General features: G+C 37.5%; 1 long non-coding RNA gene across 2 annotated transcripts; it reads right to left on the reverse strand.

Moving 5' to 3' along the window:
* On the reverse strand, nucleotides 6,266–10,349 carry LOC110272094. Of its 2 annotated transcripts, XR_002363007.1 has the most exons (3): nucleotides 9,734–10,349; nucleotides 9,435–9,631; nucleotides 6,266–6,509 (listed from the first exon to the last, which is right to left on the reverse strand). It is a non-coding gene; the product is annotated as an uncharacterized LOC110272094 (long non-coding RNA). The 2 variants fall into 2 exon arrangements; XR_002363006.1 differs by lacking the exon at nucleotides 9,734–10,349 and having other exon boundaries at nucleotides 9,435–9,711.

Here is an 11,637-nt window from a genome sequence, read left to right on the forward strand (position 1 = left end):
GGGCCTCATCAATGGCCTACAAGAGGGACCTTTTAGCCAATCCATATCAAAGAAGTACCCCACATCTCTGGATGAAGTGCAAGAACGAGCGGAGAAATACATTAAAATGGAAGAAAATTCTCGACTAGGAGAAACCTCAAAATCCGGATTCACCTACCGGGATAAAGATAAAGAGTCCAAAAAGAAGGAAGATCGACAAGGGGAAAAAATTAAAAAATATCATAATTACACCCCTTTCGGGTGTCTCTTTTGGATGTGTACAAGGAAGTCTGCCACACAGAAAAAATACCCCTAGCTCGACCACTCAAAGGCAAAAGAGGAGGAGAAAACCGAAACGAGTATTGTGAATACCATCGTGTCCGTGGATATTCCACCAACGAATGCTTCGATCTAAAAAATGTCATAGAAACGTTAGTAAGTGAAGGAAAACTAGATCGGTATTTGGCCACCCGAGATGATGAGCAAAGAAAAAGGAGGAGGGACGAGGAGGTCGGACGAACCGAGCGATCACCTCGTACGCTAGAAAGACATGTTCATATGATACATGGAGGATTTGCAGGAGGAGGAATCTCTAAATCATCCCGCAAAAGATATCTTAAAGAAGTATATCATGTCGAAGGAAAGGAGGAAGCGCCCGACATCCCTGCAATCACGTTCACCAAAGAGGACGCATCCGGTATCATCTCAGGACACGACGATCCCATGGTCATCATCATCATACTGGCAAATGCCAATCTCCACCGCACATTAATAGACCAAGGGAGCTCCACTGACATCTTATTCAAAACTGCCTTCGACAAGCTCAGCTTAGAAGAAAAAGAGCTTAGAGCATACCCGAACAGCCTGTTCGGACTGGGAGATACCCCAGTACAACCACTTGGATACATCTCACTAGACACAACGTTCGGAAAAAGAAACCAATCCAGAACTCTCAAAATAGACTACATCGTGGTCAACGTGAGTTCAGCCTACAATGCCTTAATAGGTCGAACAACATTGAATCAACTCGGCGCAATAGTCTCAACTCCACATCTATGCATGAAATTCCCAACTGCAGAAGGAATAGCTACAATAAAAGCAGATCAAAAGATGGCGCGCCGCTGTTATAACAAAAGCCTAAATCTCAGAGGCGGAAGAGAAGAATTCCATACAATTGAGCTTGGTGGAGTTCAGAGACGAGAAGAACTCCGTCCACAACCCGAAGGTGAAGTGGAGAAAGTTCAGATCGGAGACACCTCAGACAAAACAACAAATATTGGCATGACTCTAAAAGAAGACATAAAAGAAACACTCGTACAGTTTTTACGAGATAACGTCGACCTCTTTGCGTGGAAGGCTGCAGACATGCCAGGCATAGACCCCGAGTTAATGTGTCATAAGCTAGCAGTCTACCCTGGATCTCGGCCAGTACAACAGAGGCGTAGAAAGCTCGGACCCAAAAGATCCCAAGCTGTGGAAGAGCAGGTACAAGCTCTACTAGAGGCAGGATTCATAAGAGAAGTCAAGTACCCACTGTGGTTAGCTAAATGTTGTTTTGGTGAAAAAATCAAACGGGAAGTGGCGAATGTGCACCGACTATACATATCTCAACAAAGCCTGCCCGAAAGACCCTTATCTACTCCCAAGCATCGACGCTCTGGTAGATGCCTCCTCCGGATATAAATACCTCTCATTTATGGATGCATATTCCGGATACATTCAAATCCCCATGTATCCACCAGATCAAGAAAAGACCTCGTTTTTAACACCAAAATCAAATTACTACTACATTGTGATGCCTTTTGGTCTTAAGAATGCGGGAGCTACTTATCAAAGGCTAATGAATAAAGTATTTTCAGATTATATCGAAAAAATCATGGAAGTCTACGTATATTACATGTTGATAAAGACACAAAGTGAAGAGACATTATTGTCCGACCTGGTCCAAGTGTTCGACACTATAAGTAAGCATGGCATGTGACTCAATCCTGCAAAATCCACCTTTGCAGTAGAAGCAGTCAAATTCTTAGGTTTTATGCTCACGCAAAGAGGAATTGAGGCAAATCCAGATAAATGCCAGGCCATACTCAACATGAAGAGCCCAACTTGTGTCAAAGAGGTACAACAACTCAACGGGAGATTAGCAGCCTTATCCAGATTCCTAGCGGGATCAGCGATAAGATCTCTCCCCTTCTATGCTACTCTAAGGAAAGGAAAGAAGTTCGAATGGACAATCGAGTGCGAGCAAGCCTTCCAAGATTTCAAAAGATTTTTAGGACGGCCACCTATCCTATCTCGGCCACGAGAAGGAGAACCACTCATATTATACCTCGCGGTAGGAAGTCGGGCAATAGCCTCAGCACTCATTCCAGAAGAGAACAGTGGGTAACAACCCGTATACTTTATCAATAAAGCATTACAAGGATCCGAGCTGAACTACCAAAAAATAGAAAAGTTTGCCTATGCTCTCATAATAACATCTCGATGACTTCGCCCGTACTTCCAAGGTCACACCATTAAGGTTCGGACCAACCAGCCCATAAAAGGGATATTGCAGAAAACAGATCTAGCAGGCAGAATTTTACAATGGGCAGTCGAGTTATCCGAGTTCGACCTCCAATATGAAGCTCGGACAGCCATCAAATCATAGTACTTAGCCGACTTCATTACAGAATTTACAGATACCCTGGAAACTCCCACAGAATGGAATCTCTACGTGGACGGTTCCTCGAATAAAACTGGAAGCGGCGCAGGTGTGATAATAGAAAGTAATCAAGGAACCCAAATCGAACTCTCTCTCAAATTCAGGTTCCCTGCCTCAAACAACCAGGCGGAATATGAGGCACTACTAGCTGGTTTTAAGCTGGCTAAAGAGGTCGGAGCTCAAAGACTCATTATCTTCAGCGACTCACAAGTGATCACTTCACAAATAACGGGGAGATACCAAGCCAAGGACCCCAATATGAAAAAGTGCCTGGGTAAAATCAGGAAACAGCTCAGAAAATTTCGGGAATATGAGATCTGCCACATACACCGTGAACAGAATGCCCGAGCTGACGCACTCTCAAAACTAGCCAGCACCAAACTAGGAGGCAACAATAGAAGCCTCATCCAGGAAATACTATAGAACCCGTCAATCTCGGAAGAGGAAAAAATCCTAGCCATAACAGGTCTAGATCAAGGGTGGATGACTCCTATAATTAACTACCTCAAAACATCAACACTTCCCACAGATGAAAAGGAGGCAAAAAGGTTAAAACGGGAGGCACAATACTACACCATCATAAACAATACTCTATACAAAAGAGGAATATCAATACCATTGCTAAAATGTGTACCGACTTCTAACACGAAGGAAGTTCTAGAAGAAATACACAGTGGCATCTGTGGCAATCATCTCGGAGCACAAGCACTCACCAAAAAAGTACTTCGGACAGGATTTTATTGGCCAACTCTATAAAAGGAGGCCACAGAGTTTGTAAAGACATGTTTACCATGTCAAAAACATGCCAACTTTCATATCGCCCCACCAGAGGAGCTCATCAGCGTAACCTCACCTTGGCCATTCGCGAAATGGGGACTCGACCTTCTCGGACCCTTTTCCCAAGGATCGGGACAAGTAAAATTCCTCATAGTAGGGGTAGACTATTTCATAAAATGGATCGAGGCAGAACCCCTAGCTAATGCCACTGCTCAAAGAAGTCAAAAATTTCTATATAGGAACATTGTCACAAGGTTCGGGGTTTCATACTCCATCACCACAGACAATGGCACCCAATTCACAGATGTAGGCTTCAGAAAATTAGTAGCCGACTTGAACATAAAGCACCAGTTCACCTCCGTCGAACATTCCCAAGCCAACGGACAAGCCGAAGCTGCTAACAAAGTCATATTGGCCGGGCTAAAACGGAGATTACAAGATGCAAAGGGAGCTTGGGCTGAAGAACTTCCACAAGTCCTATGGGCATATCGAACAACGCCACATTCCACCACAAAGGAATCACCCTTCCGATTAGCATACGGAACGGAGGCAATGATCCCGGTAGAGATCGAGGAAGGGTCGACTAGAGTGGTCCATTACAATGAAGAAGCCAACTCCCAACTTCAAAGGGAAGAGCTCGACCTACTTCCTAAAATCCAAGAAAGAGCTCGGATCAGGGAAGAAGCACTAAAACGTTGAATGGCTTTCAGATATAATCAAAAGGTAGTGCCAAGAGGTTTCACTGAGAATGATCTCATCCTAATTTGAAATGATATTGGAACAACTCGACCCGGAGAAGGAAAGCTGGCAGCAAACTGGAAAGGATCCTACCGAGTCATAGAAGTACTTGGGAAGGGCTACTACAGACTATCCGAACTCGATGGGCGAGAACTTCCTAGGTCGTGGCACGCCTGCAACCTAAGAAGGTACTATAGCTAGAGAAGGTAAAAGATCTCATCATAAGATGCACTCTTTTTCCTGAAAAGGTTTTTTAATGAGGCACCAAGTTGAGATCCAGAAATTGTTCGACTCAAAAGGATAAAAACTCTATATGCACATATTTTTATTTTCTTTTAAATAAAATATATTAGACGTTCTACAAAGTTTTCAAGACGCATTAATCTGAAACATTCATCGTCCGATTATAAAAGCTCTTCCCACCTTTGATTGTTCCATCCTTGATGCATATTGTCATCGTAGTTCCCATTTTCTAGAACATAATTTGAACCAAACTCATAGCCAGAGGGGTGAGAATTTATAGTAGCAAATAAAAGCAAAAGCTAACAAAAAGAAGCAATAAAGTCCTAAACCTAACAAAAGCTAACAAACAAGTGAAAGACAAACATATTCACATATTCACAATAGCAAATAACATAGCACCATTGCAATTCCCTGGCAACGGCGCCAAAAATTTGAAAGAGCATTTTCGTATGGTTAGGAATTTCATTCAAAATAATTCCGTTGATAGTATAGTCCCCAACCAACTAGTAATGCTCGATTCAAATTTCAATAGATTTTGGTTGTCACAAGTACAAACCCCAATGAAAATTAACCAAAGTATTTAAACCTCGGGTCATCTCACAAGGAATTACAATGAAGTGATCAATTATTGGGTATGAAGATGCAAGGGGGTTTGATTTGTAAAAGGGCAAGAAAATAAAAAAGAAAGTAAATGACAATTTACTAATGAAATAAAGGAAAACAACTCTTGGCTAAGCATAGGAATTGAGATCACCATCCTTGTCAACAAACTATATATTGATAATTATGAGGAACCGAGCTCATTAAGTCTACTTCTATACTTGAAGTATGTCAAATGCCTTGACCAACATCAATCCATAAGTCCTAACCTAGCCACTAATTGACTTAGTAGTAGGCTAGTGTCAATGGTTATCAAATTGACCACAAAGGGTTCTCAAATCACCAATTCAATGAGACCCAATAACTCAAGGTCACTCAATTCCCTTAGCCTAGGCCAAGATTAAAGAAAACTACTCACAAACTAGAGAAAACATTTCAACAAACACCTAGAGTGCAATAAAAGTAAACATCATAAATTGCAAGAATTAACAAAATCCATAACTAACATGAACAAGAAATCAACAATAGTAACTAAGATAAACATAAAAGGACATGGAAACATAAAATTGCATTAAAAGAAATCAAGATCCAACAAGAGCATTCACAAGCATAAAAGTGACATCAAAGGGAAATTAACACTAAGAAACTAGAGAATTGAACTACTAGAGCATGAAAATATAGAAGAAACAAGATGAAAACAAGAAATTAAACCTAGATCTAAGATGCACAATAACCTAAGAATCCTAATTCTAGAGAGAGGAGGGAGTTTCTCTCTCTAGAAAACTAATCTACATGATGCTATCCTACAACGAAGTGCCCCCCTTGCCCAAGCTTGGATTCTGCATCAAATAGCTTCAGAAATGAGTTGGATTAGGCTTCAGCAGGCAATCAGCGTTTTGCCTTTAAGTGAGTCACGTGCCGCTTGTCACACGTACGCATAGGTCACACGTACGCGACATTGGCAATTTTCCTAGTCACGCGTGCGCGTGGGGTGACGCGTGTGCGTCGCTTGCGAATTTCCATCTCACGCGTACGCGTAGGTAACACGTACGCGTGGGTGACACGTGCGCGTTGTAACGTCCCGTCCAGCAAAATACCTTGCTTAAGTCAGGGTATTTCTACTAGAAAGAACGTTACGTGACCTTTTCTAATATTAACTACTTAATTACTGAGCCTTTGTATCGATTTCGCGTTTCAGTTTTAAGAATATGCCAGAAAATTTTGTTTTTATTCATTCAAGACATGTATCAAAGATAAGCATTGCAAATAATAATAACAATCATATAAGTATTATTAATAGTAATTCTTATACATAAGAAGTCATATAAATCCAAATACAACACCTATCCCTCTGTTAAAATAAAATATCAAGGGATAATGGTGAGGGGACTCTATGAAAGCAATTAAAACCATAAAGAAAACCTACTAATCGCTCGCAGCTTCAAATTGCGTCTTCAAACCTGTGTCACTGAAAGGGTGAAAAATTTGGGGGTGAAAACCAAACTACATGTTCTCAGTAAAGGTCGAGAATGCCGTGAAAGTAAAGAATAAAGCACAAATAGTTAATTTCATTCAGAGTCATCTAAAAGAAAATTAACCCTTTTTTTTAAAAGCATTAGTTAATTCTTCAAAATCCTAGACCCATATTTTCTTTATAAAACTCTTAAAAGTTTCCTAGACTATATGAATGACCAACCTGTCCCAAGCATAGGTTCATTAAGTCTATGCTGAACCAGTTTGATTTTTCATACTTTACTAGACCATAACATAAAAGAAGATACCTACGCGGTATAAATGATCATCCTGCTCCAAGCATTGGTTCATTAAGTCTATGCTGAACCAGTCAGATACTTTATATAGAACTAGACCTCAAACGTACCAGTCACGGCCTTAGGCCCAAACAACTCAATCAACATCCAATCACCACAATCCAAACAATCAGTTACAAACACAGGTAATGAGGTTCAAACACAATCAAGAGCAATTACATCAAGTATAGCAATTAGCAATTAAACAGAATTATTCACTTAGGCAAACCAATTACAATATACACACCCAAACAATGTCACATAGATGCATATGATGAATGTCTAGTCCTAGTGCAGGCCATGAGCTCATGTGTCGGTTGGCTGTCCGCAATCCCGACATTTATCCGGTCACGAGTAGTCCCGATTTTCCCGGATACGATTTTCCGTTCCTAAATAAATGCGCATATAATAATAGCTGCTCATTTGAGACAGCCTCTGCTTACTGCAGGAAAATATATATATACTCTGCTCTACTCTGGGGAAGCAGAAAATGGCTGTAGGTAACTTAGTTTTCCTACAGAAGCTCTGGGTTGCATTAAGTAACTAATATATATAAATATAACTCTGGGTTGCATCAAGCAACTAATATATATATATATACAAATATCTATTTACTCTGCTCTGGTTTCTCTTTTCTCTACATCTCTTTACTCTACTCTAGTTGCTCTGTTCTCTGTATATCTTTACTTTTCTCTGATTACTCTTTCATCTGTATCTATATTACTCTTTTTTTCTTTATCTCTTTACTCTTTTGTAATTGTAAATATGCAAGCGGGACAAAACCCACGTCCTTGCTAACAACTTTATAAACCAAATATATTTTCTCAAAAGAATCAGTAAAGTTATTATCGTTAAACAAGTCTCAAGTATTCATTTTGATTAAGTCCTTTTACTTTTATAAAAATTTTGACATAATCTCCTTTAAAAATAGGACTTAGCCACCCTTACGGGTTCCTTCTTTCTCAACATTTCATCAGCCTCTTTCAGCAGTTGCCACAACAATATATATTCTCAAAAAACATTTGATAATAGTATAGAAAATCTATTTCTTAAATTCCATATCCAAAATAATTGCCAACACAACTTGGCAGCCTGATTTCCATTTTATTTTTAAAATATCAAATGAATTTGGAATCACACAAACTTTATATCCATGCGACTGTCTCGGATTAAGCTTTCTATTAAACCAAAAATCATAATTTTTTGCTGACTCTAGCTTCGGGAATATAAGCAAAACCGTGACTGCTCTGCAGTGTTTTAAAACCAGAAGACAGCAGCAGCATACAACATTCGAAATTTCATATAAAATCCAAATTAAATCCAACTACCTTCAAAATTAATGTGGTTAAACATAACTCATCCAAATTTCTTTCTCAATTGGTTCCAGGGTCATACCATTTTTAATGAAGAAGTAACGTAGCTTCGAAGTTAGATAATTCTCTGCAGAATTCTGTTTTACAAATTATTGAACACAACATCTTCCTAGTCCCATAACTCACTTATTAAAACATAGAAAACCCTGAAATTTAAATCACATATGATAAACATACTTAATTTTTACCTCCAATTAGTTGCATCTCAATATCTATCTAGGATCAAAAGTTATAAACATCCAAAGTTACTAATTTAAGAAAACAGAATCTGGCTTTTTCTGCATAATGCATCATCCTTAAAAAATTCATATCTTTAAAACTACAAGTCTAATTGTTCTGAAATTTTACGACATTAAAATAATAGGAATAAAGTTTTATTTAAAATTGGTTCTATTTCAAAATTCAAAATGGAAAATTTCCAATAGAAGAAACAAGTTTCTGCTGTGTTAAACGTTCTGCAGAAAAACCAAATTTGACATCCATAATTCAAAAATTTACCATAAATCATAAACTTAATGAAAAAGTCTCAAATTCACCAGTCCAACTCCTTATATTCCCAAGCTTAATCCAGACTTAGTCCCACGCAAATCTTATCATCATAGAATTAGTTATAGATTTTCAAAGTTTCTAATTTCATTTAAAGTAGTGCAGAAAATCAGATTCACGACTTAACTTTGAAAAATCATAACTAATGTTCCAGTGAATATGAAACCTTCAAAATTAAATCTCAACAATCACACTTAATATAATTTACTTAACATTTAAATTCTCATCATTTCAGTCACTATAGAGCCACTGATTCACTTTCAAAGTTGCTGTTTAATTTCAAGAGAACCTAATTTTCAGTAAACCATTTTGTATTCAAAATCCAACCCTTCAATACCCCTCAAAACCAATTCCAAATCAACCACCAACCAAGTTCATTAACATTACAATATACCAAATAATAGCTCAGCGACAACAAATCCAATATTACCCATTAAAATTCAGAAATTCTAAACAATTAGTCATCAAACAATTCCCAATCCACATAATCAATCAATATCACTAATCAACAATTCCAAATCACAATCTCAACCATTCCAATCACAATTTCAGCCACAATTCAATATTCACATAATCAATCAATTACTCACAGCTATTAAATCTATTTGCAGTTATTCAATAAACCTTGTAGGCATTCTTAAATTGAAATCGTTTTAAATCCCCTACCTCGATGTCGAAACTCGTTAGATTAAACGCTGGGAGTGGCTTTTCCTTTTGACTCACAGCAGTGGCAATTCCCACGCAAATCCGAATCTAGCACTATCTCTAATCATGCTCACAATGGCGACAATTCCACAAAAGTAATGATAGTTACAGCGAAACAGGGAATTCAAATTGGATGGGAATAAAGAACAATTACAGCCCTGAGGATTTCAAGACAAGACATATACCAGAATCAACTCAGAACAAGCATGGCAGTGATAATAAAATGTGTAAATGGGTCGTATTTAAGAAAAAGGTCAAACCAGAGTCAAGGTGGCAGTTTCAGTCTCAACACGGCAAATTAAGCGGTGGCAGAGTAACTAACTTGCTGTGACAAGTGGGTGGCGGCTCCAGGCAGAATCGATGACAACGATAGGGCCTTGGCCTTCGGCGGCAACGACAATGACGCTTGGTGATAGCAGCAGCGACAGAGGCCCAGCGTCACCCTTCACTCACGGTTTCTCCCCCCTCTGTTCGAACTTTATGCTTCCAGCCGCGACAACGATGGTGACGGGGTGGCAGCAACAGCTGCGTGGCGACGGAGTGGCGGCGCTGTCCTTCGCGCATGAGCTCTCCTTCTCCTCGCGTTTGTCCTCTCCCTTGCGAGCGTTCTCTCTCTGTCCTCTGGCTCTGGTGACAGCGACGGCAACCGGCGCAGGGAGCAGCACGGCGCAGCGATCCTCCTTCCTCTCTTCTTCATCTGTTCCCTCACCCTCTCCCTCTCCCTCTCCCTCTATTCTTTGTTTCCTTCTTTCTTCCCTTCTGTTTCCCCCTCGAGCTCCCCGTTCCCTTTCTTTCCCTTTCTGATTGTAGATTTAGGGATTTAGTATACAAATTAGGGATTTGTGATATTAGGGTTAAAATTAGGATTTTATAAAAGAATATGGATAGATATGAATAGATATTTTGATAAAATTGGAAGGTAGAGTAATTTTAAAATCAAATATACTCTCTTAAAATATTTAGGAACATCATTTATCAACATATTGCTAAGTTGAATTAATTATTTCTCATTTAAATTATAAAATAAGCATATTAATCACATTTTTATAAAATGTAGTTTAAACTCAATATTAATTATTCAAATTAAATGATATAACTTTTTATTATTTTTCTATCACCGAAACTTTAATTTCAATGTACAAAATATCTAATTATAATAAAATTACTTAAACTTTAAGTATTTATAAAAATCCATTTAATCATTCCTAATAAATTAATCTCAAAGAGCTCAAACTAATAAAATAAACCATAATTTATCCATAATAGAAATTATTTAAATTATATAATTTTCAAAATACATAAAATAACCAACTATAAAAATTTACACAAGAATATTAATTGAATTAACTCCAAATATTAGTAAACTAATTTAATTACTCTTAATTAATTAATTTATAAAATAAGATATCAAATTAATAAAATAAATCGTAACTTTTTCAGGATAAAAGTTACTTAAATTAAATTATATAATTCTTTCTTATTTTTCAATTACTAAAATTATACAAAATATTCCATTATATAAAATTACATTAAGAATCTTAATTGGTTTAAAATAAAATTATCTCTGAATCTATTTAATTATTTCTAATAAAATAATTTTTAAAATTATAAAGTTTAAACTTAATAAAATAAAATCACAATTTATTCATAATTAGATTTCAAAAATGCGGGATGTTACACGCGTGGCCTTCAATTAAGCAAATCCTCATTTCTTCATGAATTTTCCATTTTTGTATGCTTTTTCTTCATTCCTTCAACCCAATCTTTGCCTTCTAAATCTGAAATTACTTAAAAAATATATAAAGCACCGAATGGAATTAAAGTGAATTAAAATTATCCATTTTAAGGCCTAAAAAGCATGTTTTTACTATTAAGCACAAATTAGGAGAAATTCACAAAACCATGCTATTTTATTGATTAAATGTGAGAAAAGTTGATAAAATCCCCTAAATTAAGCACAAGATAAACCACAAAATTGGGGTTTATCACACTCCTGATAATTTGTCGTCTTCATCTCATTCTTTTTTGTTATTTTTCTCTTTCGTTATTGTCGTCACCAACACCACTACCTCCTCCTCATCCTCTTTCTTTTCTCATTGGTCTTTCCTCTCCTCCTTCCTTTTCCTCCTTCTCCTCCATCATCTTCATCATCATGATCATCATT

The sequence above is a fragment of the Arachis ipaensis genome, chromosome B05, assembly GCF_000816755.2.
Source record: "Arachis ipaensis cultivar K30076 chromosome B05, Araip1.1, whole genome shotgun sequence".
NCBI lineage: Eukaryota > Viridiplantae > Streptophyta > Magnoliopsida > Fabales > Fabaceae > Arachis > Arachis ipaensis.